Here is a 17,567-nt window from a genome sequence, read left to right on the forward strand (position 1 = left end):
CTGTTAAAAGAGGGCTACTTGAGTTAACTGTCAGATCTGCTACTCCATCTTAGACATTTGTCATTTTTGCCATGATTGTTGTGTGCATGAGATGCCCTGATTCTCTACATATGTTTTGTTAAGGGTTTTGTCATCTTTCCAGAGGTGCAACCCATGTATTTTTGTGATGTGTGTGGTGAATAGTGCAAGCTTGCAAAGTGGTGCACTCGGTAACTCTGTTTTCAGGGACTTAGTAATTTCACCAAGTCCTGGGATCGTTTATCTCATGATGCCACATGTTCATGTTGTTTCCTAGTGATCCGTGCCTCTTTTAAGGATGATCAGTAAAGGAGTTTTGTTAATCTTGTAGTGCTCTATCCATCCATGTCTTTGTTTGCAATTATGGAGCACTCTAGCTTGAGTCAATTGAGCTCTACTTTTGCTTCGTTGTGAATCTGGGCAGATTGTCAACTTGTTTGCAATTTTGCCAGTGATGTTGTAGTTGATCCGTGCATGCTATGCCATTGTTCTTGCCATGTCTAGCTTGCATTTTGTGCCTTCTTTATGGATGTATGCTTGTGTTGCTATGACTTGCATCGTGGTGAGTGCATCGAGGTCATAAACATGCCTACTTGAGTTATGTTTCAGCATGTGCCAGTTTTCACTAAGTCTGAAAACTGATTATGTTTTTGCTATGTTCATGTGCTTGTTAGTATATTTTCTGATCCCTTTTGGCTCAAGGTCACTAAGGGACTTTTGTTAAGCTATTTGAGTAGCTCCATGCTATGTTTTACTTTGTAATGTTCAGGTCCTGTAGCATGTTATTTTGTTGCTCCGAAGAGTGCTACTTGGTCTGAAATTTCAGGCAAGTGTTAATTTCACTAAGTCTGAGATCTGTTTACCATTTGCGTTTTTGCCATGCTTGTTTGAACCGGTTAATGGATGAATTGGCCGTGGCTCAGTGCTAGACTTTTGTTAAGCATCTTGAATGCATCCCTGCCATGTATTTTGTTGCCATGTTTGAGTGTTGTAGCATGGTCATCTCATTGCATTTAGATGCCTACTTGCTGTAAATCGCAGACCGGTGCCAATTTTGAATCACTTGCCATTTCCAAACCGTAACTCCGATTCCGGCGTTCTTTATATCATTTTCGAGCGATTTCATCTCATCTTTCCAGTGGCACACTTGGATTTCCATGTTGAGGCCAGATTCATGCATTTCCTGTCATATCTTGCATTTTGCATCCCGCATCGCATCCCGCATAGCATATCATCATTGCATCTTATTGATTGATCCTTGCACGTGGTTGATTGTGTCCTTGTTGCTTGTTTGTCTTGTTTGGGTAGATCCGGGAGACGAGTTCGCTAATGAGGAGCCCGTTGAGTTTGCTTTCGAGGATTCAGTCAACTCTGACAGCTTTGCAGGCAAGATGATCGTACCCTCGAAATCACTACTATCTTTGCTATGCTAGTTTGCTCGCTCTTTTGCTATGCCAATGCTACGATGCCTACCTTTTGCTTGTCAGCCTCCCAGATTGCCATGTCAAACCTCTAACCCACCATGTCCTAGCAAACCATTGATTGGCTATGTTACCGCTTTGCTCAGCCCCTCTTATAGCGTTGCTTGTTGCAGGTGAATATTGGAGGCCGTTCCTTGTTGGAATGTTTATTTACTTGTTGGGATATCATCATATTATCTTGTTATCATAATGCATCTATATACTTGGTAAAGGGTGGAAGGCTCGGCCTCTCGCCTAGTGTTTTGTTCCACTCTTGCCGCCCTAGTTTCCGTCATATCGGTGTTATGTTCCCGGATTTTGCGTTCCTTACGCGGTTGGGTTATAATGGGAACCTCTTGATAGTTCGCCTTGATTAAAGCTTTTCCAGCAATGCCCAACCTTGGTTTTACCATTTTCCACCTAGCCTCTTTTCCCTTGGGTTTCTGGAGCCCGAGGGTCATCTTATTTAAACCCCCCCCCGGGCCAGTGCTCCTCTGAGTGTTGGTCCACCTGTCAGCTGCCGGTGGCCACCAGGGGCAACTCTGGGCTGGCCTACCCGTACCTAGGACAATCTGAGTGTGCCCAGAGAAAGAGATATGTGCAGCTCCTATCGGGATTTGTCGGCACATTCGGGCGGTGTTGCTGGATTAGTTTTAACCTGTCAATGTGTCTTGAAGAACCGAGATACCGAGTCTGATCGGAATGTCTTGGGAGGAGGTCTATTCCTTTGTTGACCGTGAGAGCTTGTCATGGGCTAAGTTGGGACTCCCCTGCATGGATTGAACTTTCGAAAGCCGTGCCCGCGGTTATGGGCAGATGGGAATTTGTTAATGTCCGGTTGTAGATAACTTGAACCTTAACTTAATTAAAATGAATCAACTGAGTGTGTTACCGTGATGGCCTCTTCTCGGCGGAGTCCGGGAAGTGGATAGAGTGTTGGAGTAATGTTTGCGCAGGTTGCTCTCTAGTTTCTCGCTCGCTCTTTGCCTCCTCTTCTCGCTCTCTTTTGCGGATAAGTTAGCCACCACATATGCTAGCCGCTTCCTGCAGCTCCACTTATATTCACCCTACCCCTACCTATTTAAGCTTAAATAGTCTTGATCGCGAGCGTGCGAGATTGCTGAGTCCCTGTGGCTCACAGATTACTATTACACCAGATGCAGGTCCAGGTGATTCCGCTCCAGGTGACACGTACGAGCTCAAGTGGGAGTTCGACGAGGACTCTCAGCGTTACTATGTTTCCTTTCCTGATGATCAGTAGTGGTGCCCTGTTGGGGGTGATCGGGACCATGTCGCTTGTTGGGTTATCTTTCATTTTGGCGCCGTAGTCGGGCCATGAGTGTTTGGATGATGTATGTTATTTATGTACTCGATTGACGTGGCGAGTGTAACCAACTATGTTATCCCTTATCATTATCTATATCACATGGGATGTTTGTGATGATTGCCTGACTTGCAACATATGCTTTCAATGCGATTATGCCTCTAAGTCGTGCCTCGACACGTGGGAGATATAGTCGCATCGAGGGTGTTACATGTTGGTAATCAGAGCCTTCCCCGACCTTAGGAGCCCCATTGCTTGATCGTTTTTAGCAGCCGAGTTGTGTCTAGAAAAATGTTTTGAGTCATTTAGGAATTATATATCGGAGTGTTTAGGAATTTTTTTTACTTACCAGTCTCCTCATCGCTCTGGTAAGGCATCCTGACGTAGAGTTTTGACTCTTCTCTTCTCAAATTTCACTAAAAAAAAATTTTAGGATCACGCGGGTATCTTGGAATCGTTCCGATGGTTTTATGATGAGAACATTGTCTTGGTGCCTCCTGTCAGGGGTTTAGTGGAAGTGTCCCGGGGAGTTGAGCTCTGAGGTGTTGTCATCATAATTTTATCGTTGCAATTCTGGAATACCTGAGTTTAGTACAGCGACATCGAAAATCTCTTTTATGCAGTTCGTTGGTGAGATAACGTCGACGCCACCCAGTACTGGGGCGGGAGTTCGGGAGTATCGCCATAACTTGTATAACGGATGCTTTTCGAAGGTTGAGGTAGATGGTTTCTGAAGGTTTCTTGGTTATGTGTTGAAGGATGGATACAGCTGGATGTAGGATTTGCTGGTTTGGGTGAGATATTATGCTTCCTCTGTATCCCCAAAACCTGATTGCATAACCGGAAAGGTTCGGGAGTTTCATAGGTGGGAATTCTTGTAGCTCTAGTTCTTCTTCCACGGATATTGGTTTGAGATCGGGATTTCTTACCGATTATTCGTTCTTGAGCCGTACCTTGTTGATTCATTTATCTACCTTAATTCAACATGGCTTCTCAATTTATGGATATGTGACCACTTCAAGAGGAATGCATTCGTTCATTTTGTTCAGATGTGAAGACTTTATGTTGCAATTTTCATTCCGTTGGTTTCAGCTTCACTTATCTGTCTATGTGCTAACGGTGGTCAACCTCTTCAGGATGGCTCCCGCTAAGAGCACCAGTCAGAATCAAAATCAAGATCCGCCACCACCTCCACCTCCTCCAGAGGCATGGCAAGCTGTGATGGCCGCAACCAATGCAAACACACAGTTGATCATGCAAATTTTCCAAGAGCGCAATCAACGCAGCCAAGGGAATCAAGGCAACAATCAGAATCACTTTGCTATAGTGAACCAGTTCCTTGCTAATGGCCCAAAGACGTTCAGCAATTGTGTTGAGGCAACCGATGCTGACGATTGGCTTGTGGATCTGTGTAAGCATTTTGAGTGCAGCAACGTCAGGCCTGAAGATTTCGTCAAGTTCGCTTCCTTCCAACTCAAAGATCAAGCTGCAGAATGGTTCCAGCAGTACAAGGACTCCAGAGGTGGACGTGTGATCACTTGGGATGAATTCTGTCAAGATTTCCGAGCTCATCACATCCCTCAAAGCGTGGTTGAAAGTAAGCGTCAGGAATTCCGCAACTTGAAGCAAGGCTCTTTGTCTGTCTATGACTACAACAAGTTGTTCCAGAAGCTCGCCCGCTTTGCCAAGCAGGACGTACCTGATGAGAAGAGCATGATATACCAGTTCAGGGGTGGTCTCAGAGAAGAAATTCAGCTCGCTCTTGTCCTCTTTGAGCCCTTGAGATACGATGAGTTCTACAACATGGCACTGAAGCAAGAGGCTGCTCAGTTGAGGTGTGATGCTTCCAAGAAGCGAGTCAGAGATGCTACTCCTTCTTCCTCTACTCAAGTGGCCAAGCAACAAAAATATTGTCTTCCTCCTCCTCCGTTCCGTCAGCCGTATCAGCAGAAGAGCAAAGGTGGCAGTGGTTCTTCCCACCCACCCAACCCTGGCTTTCAGAACAAGACTTCGTCTCAACCTCCAAGATCGAGTGCTCCGTACCACCGTCCGCTTTCAGAGGTCACGTGCAACAAGTGCCAAGAAAAGGGTCACTATGCCAACAAGTGTTTCAACCAGAGGCATCTTCCTCCTCCTCCTCCTGTGAGATCGGCAAGTACAGCTGTGGTCAAGCAAAACCCCAAGCACGCTAAGGTCAACTTGATGAATGCAGCTCAGGCAGAGGACTCATCAGATGTGATCATGGGTAACCTTCCTGTTAACGATATTCCAGCTAAATTTCTTTTTGACACTGGTGCATCGCATTGTTTCATCTCGAGACCGTTTACATATAGGCATGAATTGGTTTCACAAGTCTTGCCTAGTCCTTTAGCAGTTGTCTCTCCTGGTAAGCGCATGCATGCTAACTCCATCGTTCTGGATGTTACTATCACTTTGGGTGACTACAAGTTTCTGGCTTCTCCAACGGTTCTTGGTGACTCGGATATTGATCTTATTCTCGGAATGGATTGGCTTTCTAAGCACAAGGCTCAGCTTGATTATGCAGCCAGGCAGATTCAATTGACTCATTCGTCTGAGGATGTAATTGTCTTTGCCGCTCGTGATGATACCATCCGTCTGTTTTCTCTCAATGAGAAGGGTGAACTGGATGCTATCTCGCAAATTCCAGTCGTTTGTGAATATCAAGACGTCTTTCGAGAAGAGCTCCCAGGAATGCCTCCGCACCGGCCAGTTGAATTCGTTATTGATCTTGAGCCTGGCACGGAACCTGTGTGCAAGCGTCCTTACAAGCTCGTACCCGAAGAGTTGAAGGAGCTGAAGAAGCAACTCGATGAGCAAGAGAGAATGGTTCTCATCCAGCCTAGTTCTTCTCCGTGGGGTTGTGGTGTTCTTTTTGTGAAGAAGAAGGATGGAACGGACCGACTTTGTGTTGATTACCGTCCATTGAACAAGAAGACCATCAAGAACAAATACCCACTTCCCAACATCAATGAGCTGTTCGAACAACTCAAAGGTGCTCAAGTATTCTCCAAGCTTGATCTCCGTATGGGTTATCATCAGATTCGAATCCATGAGCAAGATATTCCCAAGACGGCTTTCAGGACAAGCTTTGGTTCATATGAATACACTGTCATGTCTTTTGGCCTTGTCAACGCTCCTCCGATGTTCTCTCGCATGATGAACTTCATCTTCAACACCTACACCAATGACTTCGTTTTGGTCTATCTCGACGTCATTCTGGTTTTCTCAAAGAACAATGAAGATCATGCCAAACACTTGCGTTTGGTACTCGATAAGCTCAGGGAACATCAGTTCTACGCCAAGTTCTCCAAGTGCAAATTTTGGCTCGATGAGGTTCTTTATCTTGGTCATATCATCTCTGCCAAGGGCATTGCCGTGAATCCTGAGAAGCTGTCTGCAATTGTGAATTGGGAACCTACTCAGAACATGAAGCAACTCCGCAGTTTCCTCGGTCTCGCAAGCTATTGCCGAAGATTCGTTGAAAACTTTTCTAAGATCGCGAAGCCTCTCTCAAATCTTCTTCAGAAGCACGTCAATTACGTTTGGTCTTCGGAGTGTGATATTGCTTTCAACACCTTGAAAGAGAAATTGATCACTGCTCCCGTTCTGACTTTGCCTGATGAATCCAAACCGTACGAGGTCTTTTGTGATGCCTCTCTCCAAGGTCTTGGCGCAGTTTTGATGCAAGAGAAGAAAGTTGTTGCTTATACATCTCGCCAGTTGAAGCCTAATGAGAAGAACTACCCCACTCATGATCTCGAGTTGGCGGCAGTTGTGCATGCTCTTTTGACTTGGAGACATCTTCTATGGGAAGAAAAGTGGACATTTTCACTGATCACAAGAGTCTCAAGTACATCTTCACTCAGCCTAATCTCAACCTCAGGCAAACTCGATGGGTCGAAATGATTCAAGAGTATAATCCGAGTATCGAGTATACTCCAGGCAAGGCCAATGTGATTGCTGACGCTTTGAGCAGGAAAGCTTATTGCAACAGTCTGATTCTTAAGCCATATCAACCCGAGCTTTGTGAAGCTTTCCGCAAACTTAATCTGCAAATTGTTCCTCAAGGTTTCCTCGCCAACCTTCAAGTCTCTCCTACCTTGGAAGACCACATTCGCCAAGCCCAGCTTTTTGATGCTATGGTGAAAAAGGTGAAGATTGGGATTGCCAAGAGTCAACCCAAGTACAAGTGCTACCGCCTTGATGACAAGGACACTCTGTTCTTCGAGGATCGAATTGTTGTACCCAAAGGTGAACTTCGTAAAGTGATCATGAACGAGGCTCACAATTCTCTCCTCTCCATCCACCCTGGGAGCACGAAGATGTATCAGGACCTTAAGCAAGCTTATTGGTGGACTCGAATGAAGCGCAAGATTGCTCAATTCGTGAATGAATGTGATGTCTGCAGAAGAGTGAAGGCAGAACACCAAAGGCCAGCTGGTCTCCTCCAACCTCTTGCCATTCCAGAATGGAAGTTTGACCACATTGAAATGGACTTCGTGACTGGGTTTTCAAAGTCCAAGCATGGCAATGATGCTATATTCGTTGTCATCGATAAACTCACCAAAGTGGCTCACTTTCTGGCTATCAAAGAGTCGATCACTGCAGCTCAATTGGCGGAACTCTATACCTCCTGAGTTGTCTCTCTGCATGGTATCCCACAGGTGATCTCTTCAGACCGTGGCAGCATCTTTACCTCCAAGTTTTGGGATTCTTTTCAGAAGGCCATGGGCACGGACATTCCCTTCAGCACAGCTTTCCACCCTCAAACAAGCGGTCAAGTCGAGCGTGTCAACCAGATTCTTGAAGATATGCTCAGGGCTTGTGTGATCTCCTTCGGCATGTAGTGGGAGGATTGTCTTCCTTATGCAGAATTCTCCTACAACAATAGTTTTCAAGCAAGTTCGGGCAAGGCCCCATTTGAAATTCTGTATGGCAGGAAGTGCCGTACCCCTCTCAACTGGTTTGAAACCGGTGAACGTCAGCTGCTAGGTAATGACTTAATCACAGAAGCAGAAGAAATGTGCAAAGTCATTCGTGATAACCTCAAAGCAGCCCAATCCCGTCAGAAGAGCTACTATGATAGTAAGCACCGTGATTTGGCTTTCGAGATCGGAGATCATCTTTACCTCCGCGTCTCTCCTATGAAAGGTACTCGTCGCTTTGGTATCAAAGGGAAGCTTGCCCCTAGATACGTGGGACCTTTCAAAATTGTCAGCAAGAAAGGCGACCTCGCCTATCAACTCGAGCTTCCTTCAAACTTTGCAAATGTTCATGACGTGTTCCATGTCTCTCAGCTTCGAAAGTGCTTCAAGACTCCTGACCGCACAGTCAACTTTAAGGACATTGAGCTCCAAGAAGATCTTTCCTATCATGAGCACCTAGTTGCTATTCTTTAAGAGACTGAACGCAAGACTCACAACAAGTCAATCAAATTTCTCAAAGTCAAGTGGTCACACCATTCCGACCGTGAAGCTACCTGGGAACGCGAGGATCACCTCCTTTCTGAGTACCCGGCGTTCTTTCAGTCCTAGATCTCGGGACGAGATCCTTTCGTAGTGGTGGAGTGTTGTAACACCCCGGATATAACTTTCTCAATTTGTACTCCAACTCTTGCCGTTTCCGGCGTTAAGTTATATTTATTTTCTCGGGTTCGGGTCTTTGTCTTCGTGTGTTGTTTTCGTTGCCATGCATCTCATATCATGCCATCATGTGCATTGCATTTGCATACGTGTTCGTCTCATGCATTCGAGCATTTTCCCCGTTGTCCGTTTTACATTCCGGCGCTTCGTTCTCCTCCGGTGGTCATTTCTAGCTTTCTTTCGTGTGTGGGGATTAAACATTTCCGGATTGGACCGAGACTTGGCAAGTGGCCTTGGTTTACTACCGGTAGACTGCCTGTCAAGTTTCGTATCATTTGGACTTCGTTTGATACTCCAACGGTCAACCGAGGGACCGAAAAGGCCTCGTGTGTGTTGCAGCCCAACACCCCTCCAATTTGGCCCAAAACCCACCTAACTCTGCTTCATGATCTAGAGCGTTCGATCACGATCGCGTGGCCGAAAACCGCACCTCATTTGGACTCTCCTAGCTCTTCCTTTGCCTATTTAAAGTTCCCCCGGGTTTTCGGATCTCCTCCTACCTCCGAAACCCTAAAAATCCCCTCCGACGCGCCGGACACTCCGTCCGCCGCCCGACCGCACCAGTGGCAAGCTACCACGTTGCGCGCTGCCGCCACCGCCGCCAAGGCCCGCGAGGCACATCCGGGGCCCCCGCGGCCCAGATCTGCCGCGCCGCCGCCCGCCTCCTCTTCCCCGTAGCCGGCGCCGCGCCCCGCCGCCTCCGCCGCTCCACCTCGTCTGCCCCGCCGCTCCGGTGGCTGGAGTCCGCCGCGCCGCCCCGCGCAGCTCGTCGCGCCGCCCGAGGTCTCCAAGCCGCCGGTGCCGTCAAGTCTGGGACCCCGCAGCCTTCCGCCGTCCTCCCCGCGATCTCCGGCGAAGACCCTGCCAAGTCCGGCAACCTCGTCCTCGACTTGCTACAGTGCGTGCCGCCGTGAACAGTGATGTGAGCTAGATCTGGGATCCGTGAACAGTAACCCTAGGTGGTGTTTTTTTTACTAACTCCCAAAATTGCAGATTCAAGTGCCCCTGTTTGAGGCCTCGTAACTTTGCATCCGTAGCTCCGATTCATGCATATAGCATATCAAAATGTTCATCTCGGAGAGTACATCATTTCATTCCATTGCATCATTTTCATTTGAGCTAATCTTGATGCCCGAAATGCTGTTAGAAGAGGGCTACTTGAGTTAATTGTCAGACCTGCTACTACATCTTAGACATTTGTCATTTTTGCCATGATTGTTGTGTGCATGAGATGCCCTGATGCTCTACATATATTTTGTTAAGGGTTTTTTCATCTTTCCAGAGGTGCAACCCATGTATTTTTGTGATGTGTTTGGTGACTAGTGCAAGCTTGCAAAGTGGTGCACTCGGTAACTCTATTTTCAGGGACTTAGTAATTTCACTAAGTCCTGGGATCGTTTATCTCATGATGCCACATGTTCATGTTGTTTCCTAGTGATCCGTGCATCTTTTAAGGATGATCAGTAAAGGAGTTTTGTTAATCTTGTAGTGCTCTAGCCATCCATCTCTTTGTTTGCAATTATGGAGCACCCTAGCTTGAGTCAATCGAGCTCTACTTTTTCTTCGTTGTGAATCTGGGCAGATTGTCAACTTGTTTGCAATTTTGCTGGTGATGTTGTAGTTGATCCGTGCATGCTATGCCATTGTTCTTGCCATGTCTAGCTTGCATTTTGTGCCTTCTTGATGGATGTATGCTTGTCTTGCCATGACTTGCACCGTGGTGAGTGCATCGAGCTCGTAAACATGCCTACTTGAGTTATGTTTCAGCATGTGCCAGTTTTCACTAAGTCTGAAAAATGATTATGTTTTTGCTATGTTCATGTGCTTGTTAGTATATTTTCTGATCCCTTTTGGCTCAAGGTCACTAAGGGACTTTTGTTAAGCTATTTGAGTAGCTCCATGCCATGTTTTACTTTGTAATATTCAGGTCCACCATGTCCTAGCAAACCATTGATTGGCTATGTTACCGCTTTGCTCAGCCGCTCTTATAGCGTTGCTAGTTGCAGGTGAAGATTGGAGGCCGTTCCTTGTTGGAACGTTTATTTACTTGTTGGGATATCATCATATTATCTTGTTATCTTAATGCATCTATATACTAGGTAAAGGGTGGAAGGCTCGGCCTCTCGCCTAGTGTTTTGTTCCACTCTTGCCGCCCTAGTTTCCGTCATATCGGTGTTATGTTCCCGGATTTTGCGTTCCTTACGCGGTTGGGTTATAATGGGAACCCCTTGATAGTTCCCCTTGATTAAAGCTTTTCCAGCAATGCCCAACCTTGGTTTTACCATTTGCCACCTAGCCTCTTTTCCCTTGGGTTTCCGGAGCCCGAGGGTCATCTTATTTAAACCCCCCCGGGCCAGTGCTCCTCTGAGTGTTGGTCCACCTGTCAGCTGACGGTGGCCACCAGGGGCAACTCTGGGCTGGCCTACCCGTACCTAGGACAATCTGAGTGTGCCCTAAGAAAGAGATATGTGCAGCTCCTATCGGGATTTGTCGGCACATTCGGGCGGTGTTGCTGGATTAGTTTTAACCTGTCGAAGTGTCTTGAAGAACCGAGATACCGAGTCTGATCGGAACATCTTGGGAGGAGGTCTATTCCTTCGTTGACCGTGAGAGCTTGTCATGGGCTAAGTTGGGACTCCCCTGCAGGGATTGAACTTTCGAAAGCCGTGCCCGCGGTTATGGGTAGATGGGAATTTGTTAATGTCCGGTTGTAGATAACTTGAACCTTAACTTAATTAAAATGAATCAACTGAGTGTGTTACCGTCATGGCCTCTTCTCGGCGGAGTCCGGGAAGTGGATACGGTGTTGGAGTAATGTTTGCGCAGGTTGCTCTCTAGTTTCTTGCTCGCGCTTTGCCTCCTCTTCTCGCTCTCTTTTGCGGATAAGTTAGCCACCACATATGCTAGCCGCTTGCTGCAGCTCCACTTATATTCACCCTACCGCTACCTATTTAAGCTTAAATACTCTTGATCGCGAGGGTGCGAGATTGCTGAGTCCCTGTGGCTCACAGATTACTATTACACCAGATGCAGGTCCAGGTGATTCCGCTCCAGGTGACGCGTACGAGCTCAAGTGGGAGTTCGACGAGGACTCTCAGCGTTACTATGTTTCCTTTCCTGATGATCAGTAGTGGTGCCCTGTTGGGGGTGATCGGGACCATGTCGCTTGTTGGGTTATCTTTCATTTTGGCGCCGTAGTCGGGCCATGAGTGTTTGGATGATGTATGTTATTTATGTACTTGATTGACGTGGCGAGTGTAAGCCAACTATGTTATCCCTTATCATTATCTATATCACATGGGATGTTTGTGATGATTGCCTGACTTGCGACATATGCCTTCAATGCGATTATGCCTCTAAGTCGTGCCTCGACACATGGGAGATATAGTCGCATCGAGGGTGTTACAAGTTGGTAATCAGAGCCTTCCCCGACCTTAGGAGCCCCATCGCTTGATCGTTTTTAGCAGCCGAGTTGTGTCTAGAAAAATGTTTTGAGTCATTTAGGAATTATATATCGGAGAGTTTAGGAATTCTTTTTACTTCCCAGTCTCCTCATCGCTCTGGTAAGGCATCCTGACGTAGATTTTTGACTCTTCTCTTCTCAAATTTCACTAAAAAAATTTTTAGGATCACGCGGGTATCTTGGAATCGTTCCGATGGTTTTATGATGAGAACATTGTCTTGGTGCCTCCTGTCAGGGGTTTAGTGGAAGTGTCCCGGGGAGTTGAGCTCTGAGGTGTTGTCATCATAATTTTATCGTTGCAATTCTGGAATACCTGAGTTTAGTACGGCGACATCGAAAATCTCTTTTATGCAGTTCGTTGGTGAGATAACCTCGACGCCACCCAGTACTGGGGCGGGAGTTCGGGAGTATCGCCATAACTTGTATAACGGATGCTTTTCGAAGGTTGAGGTAGATGGTTTCCGAAGGTTTCTTGGTTATGTGTTGAAGGATGGATACAACTGGATGTAGGATTTGCTGGTTTGGGTGAGATATTATGCTTCCCCTGTATTCCCAACACCTGATTGCATAACCGGAAAGGTTCGGGAGTTTCATAGGTGGGAATTCTTGTAGCTCTAGTTCTTCTTCCACGGATATTGGTTTGAGATCGGGATTTCTTACCGATTATTCGTTCTTGAGCCGTACCTTGTTGATTTATTTATCTACCTTAATTCAACATGGCTTCTCAATTTATGGATATGTGACCACTTCAAGAGGAATGCATTCGTTCATTTTGTTCGGATGTGAAGACTTTATGTTGCAATTTTCATTCCGTTGGTTTCAGCTTCACTTATCTGTCTATGTGCTAATGGTGGTCAACCTCTTCAGGATGGCTCCCGCTAAGAGCACCAGTCAGAATCAAAATCAAGATCCGCCACCACCTCCACCTCCTCCGAAGGCATGGCAAGCTGTGATGGCCGCAATCAATGCAAACACACAGTTGATCATGCGAATTTTCCCAGAGCGCAATCAAGGCAGCCAAGGGAATCAAGGCAACAATCAGAATCACTTTGCTACACTGAACTAGTTCTTTGCTAATGGGCCAAAGACGTTCAACAATTGTGTTGAGGCAACCGATGCTAACGATTGGCTTGTGGATCTGTGTAAGCATTTTGAGTGCAGCAACGTGAGGCCTGAAGATTTCGTCAAGTTCGCTTCCTTCCAACTCAAAGATCAAGCTGTAGAATGGTTCCAGCAGTACAAGGACTCCAGAGGTTCCTTCAATGCGATTATGCCTCTAAGTCGTGCTTCGACACGTGGGAGATATAGTCGCATCGAGGGTGTTATAGTTTGTGCAGTGGATTGTTGATAATGTGGACACACAAGCAGAAGCAACTGTTTTGAACAAGAGCATTCCACTCAATGCTCAGTCAGTAGAGTTTGTGTTGGGGATTCCTTCAGGGTTTTAACTGACAGAGAGAACGTACAACTGGGAGGAGCAAAAGTTTTCCTGTCGTTTAGCTATACATGGATTTTTTTGCTTTTTTGTTGTGTGTTTGTTGCGTCCATGGACAGAGTCACAGGTACAATAGGCCAAACAGACAGCAAAAACAAAAGGAAACAAACAAACAAGCAAGCCCACACCACAAGCCCATCACGGGGAATTAAAACCCATCAGGAAGGGATGCTAAGCAGGCCTAATCTGTCAGGGGTGATGTCAGCCGACTGAGACTTCACGAAGTGTCAGTCGACTGAGACCTAGACAGTCCCTTACCGATAAATCATTGGTAGCAACAAATTCAAACAGATTATAGGTCGGCATATCTGATAGTATCAACTCGGCAATAGTCTTCGACATCAATCTATACTTAATTACCAAAGTGAGTCAACTAATGTCTGGTTATTATTTTATGCATGAAATAAATTTAAAACGTGATGAGCTTATTTGCTAACTACTCTTAATTAAGACTTAAGCGTGGTGCTAAACAAGTTCGTAACACCAGGGGTGTTACAATGAATATTCCTCAATGGACACAAACGGGACGAGCATCAAGAGATATGGACGAAGTCCACGAGGAGGATAGTCTTGCTACGGCGATACAGCAAGCAATGATCGTCCAGATCTAATCTAGCTTGGACCGTGGTGATGTCGGCACTATAGGGGTGGGCTTGCTCGATGCCCGCGGTTTCGGTGATGATATTGTCGCGGATGCGTGCCAACTTCTCCTTGAGGGCAAGCTGTTCCATGCGCGGATCGACGATTTCCTGGTTGATGTTCTTCCTTTTCATGCTGGAGAGACCTGGATATGTAGTGTTCTGATCATAAGGGAAAAAATTCATGAATTTCTTTTCCCAACTGGCGAGGGCGGCATGGATGTCCTCCATGTGGTAGATCGTAGGTTCCAGCCACGAACTGGGACAAATGAGTTGCCTATATATACCCCATCGCCGCAGCGAGCACTCCACAGTGCTCTATTTTTTCTGGCCGGTAAGGGGAGGGCATTTGGGTGCTCTAGCTCACCTCCTATGAACATGAGGTGTTCGATGAAATGCCCAAGCCACACTAGTTAAGCTTTCTCCTCTTGAAACTCGACCTCCAAGCTCCATTTTTCCCCGAGATTTGCATAGGTTTAGCGGTCTGTCACGTCATGTCCCCGTCTTCACCGCCGTCGATCTCCCGCGCCGATCTCGTCGCCGGCACCACCATGATGAGCCTATTTTTCTTATCTTCTTTCTGAAAGAAAAGAATTGTTACTTTAGATAGATACTTGTCTAATTTTATTACTTTTATTATTACTTGTCAATGAGAACTATGTATGTACATTGGTTTTAATGTGATGATGAACTTCTATTAATTTGGTCACTTATCTATTTATGATATTCTGTAATGGTTTTAGACACACTTAATTATATATAATGCACGCAGATGAACCGGCAAATAACATGGTAATAGAAACATACAAAATTGATCACTCCCATACAAACGCCACTGTAACTTTTGACCTGAAACTTTTTTGTTGAAAAACATACATCCAATAATTTCTGTGTAAATAACATGATGATGTATCATCGTAGACTTGATAACTAATATTTTACGTTTAAACACCATGGTGTCTTTCATCCAAGGGAAAAAAGTTTTTGAAACATTTCACCGGTAATTTCTATGTTAAATTACCATACTTCCCCATGCTTTTAACTTTCTCGTACTGTAGTTACCAGCCTTATCATGGTATAGTTATCATGTTGCTCAGACCATAGTTATCACGCTGGTCATTGCCAAAGTTACCAAGCCAAATTTATTTTTTCTTCTGATATGGGAGAAATAAGAAAGGTTCAAATAACATTGTCATTCTACAATAGACAACAACAAAAGGTGGCTTAGTTGGTTATTAGGCTCGATAGGTATTACATAGACCTGGGTTCAAATCCTCTTTCAAGCACTTTTATTTTATTTTCATATTATGTAGCGAAAAACCAGAAAAAACCACTAGCAATTTACTACGGTGAAAAACCAGAAAAAACTACTAGCAACTTACTAAGGTTTTTGAGAGAAAGAAAAAAAATCAGTGAAAGCGAGCGAACGACCAGTCGATTGATCGTTAGCACAGTCCTTATATTTATAGTTCTAAGAGACTTAGCCCCTAAGCAACCTCGGAGATCCTTATAGGATTTGGATTTTCCTTCCTAACAAAGCAAACTCAATCTCTTAACTATTTCCTAATCTAACAAGACTCGATAAGACAGCTTGACGGCTGCGGCTGCGGCACTGATGGCGCCCTGCCGGCCCTCCTGGGCCCTTGCTGGATCGTATGTATGACAAAGGGCTTTGCCAAATTTATTAATAAAAGAGAGAGAAAAGATATCTCATGATCAAGAGGTGTCATGCACATATTCTAAAATCATGTGAGGTTGTCACGTACTAACGTGAGGCTATATCTCCACACTATGAGTTATATGCTAAAATTTAATACTATTAAAAATAATTCATATTGTATATATATGAGCTACACTAGTAGAAAACACGGCTTTGGTTAGGTCCTGGCCAGCCCATTAGTCCCGATTCAGTTACGAACCAGGACCCATGGGGCATATGTCCCGGTTCGTGAGCCCAGGAGGCCGGCCGGAGCCTCGTGGGCATTGGTCCCGATTCGTCTGGACCCATTTGTCCCGGTTCCTGGCACGAACCGGGACCAATGGGCCTCGCTTCTGGCCCACCTACATTTGTCCCGGTTCGTGGCAGAAGGGGGGGCTTTAATCCCGGTTCCAGCCACGAACTGGGACAAATGAGTTGCCTATATATACCCCATCGCCGCAGCGAGCACTCCACAGTGCTCTATTTTTTCTGGCCGGTAAGGGGAGGGCATTTGGGTGCTCTAGCTCACCTCCTATGAACATGAGGTGTTCGATGAAATGCCCAAGCCACACTAGTTAAGCTTTCTCCTCTTGAAACTCGACCTCCAAGCTCCATTTTTCCCCGAGATTTGCATAGGTTTAGCGGTCTGTCACGTCATGTCCCCGTCTTCACCGCCGTCGATCTCCCGCGCCGATCTCGTCGCCGGCACCACGATGATGAGCCTATTTTTCTTATCTTCTTTCTGAAAGAAAAGAATTGTTACTTTAGATAGATACTTGTCTAATTTTATTACTTTTATTATTACTTGTCAATGAGAACTATGTATGTACATTGGTTTTAATGTGATGATGAACTTCTATTAATTTGGTCACTTATCTATTTATGATATTCTGTAATGGTTTTAGACACACTTAATTATATATAATGCACGCAGATGAACCGGCAATGGATGTATGGTGACAGACACACCTCTAAATACGTTCAGGGCATGCATAATTTTCTCGAAGTGGCTGACGCAAACAATGCAACACGGCAGGAGAAGACAAGCGCGACAGCTCGCGTGCTCGGTGCAGCGTGCGCTTGCATGCATGTGCCTCTGTGCATGTGTGGCTGCTTGTGTATTGGCTGTGTGCGAGCACAGGAACACACTACAGATGCGGATTCCAACATGCGTAGAAAAAATACCTTTCACTTCTTTTGATCTCCATCTTTGATTAAAGGAGACTAGTCGACTAGGAGACAAACATACTCAGAGCTTACAGTGCCCGTGTGTGCTGAGTGTGTCAACAACACGGTGGTTGGTGCGATGCACAGCTGAGAACGTTATCTTCACAATTGGGACCATTCACCTGGTATTTTGCGTCCATCAAGCGATTGATTATGAGAGGTTATATTACTACGGAAATTGTACTGCTACAGGTAGTTCCTAATTAGAATGTCATTTAGTACGGTTGTTGTGTAACATGGATCTAAGGTTAAGATACATCTAAGGAGCTTTGTGATTGTAATAAACAATAGCCATATGCATTAGTCAATGTAGAAGGTGTGATATTAATATATTTCCTCTTCTAAAAAAGAAAGAGCTTACAGTGCCGGTGTGTGCTGAGTGTGTCGAGGAAACAGCAACAGAGCGGTGGTTAGTGGTGCGATGCACGGCTGAGGGAGCTCTTGCGCAGGCGGCTCGTTGCGTCCAAGGCTCCGACTACAGGAACGTGCCAAGTAGGGTTTGTAAAGCGACGCAAAAACGGCTACACGTCTCGCCTGAACTTCAACCGTTTCTACAACCCCAAAGCCGAGGTTCCCAACT

The sequence above is a fragment of the Triticum urartu genome, chromosome 7A (genome assembly GCF_056163025.1).
Source record: "Triticum urartu cultivar PI428250 chromosome 7A, HENAU_Tu73, whole genome shotgun sequence".
NCBI lineage: Eukaryota > Viridiplantae > Streptophyta > Magnoliopsida > Poales > Poaceae > Triticum > Triticum urartu.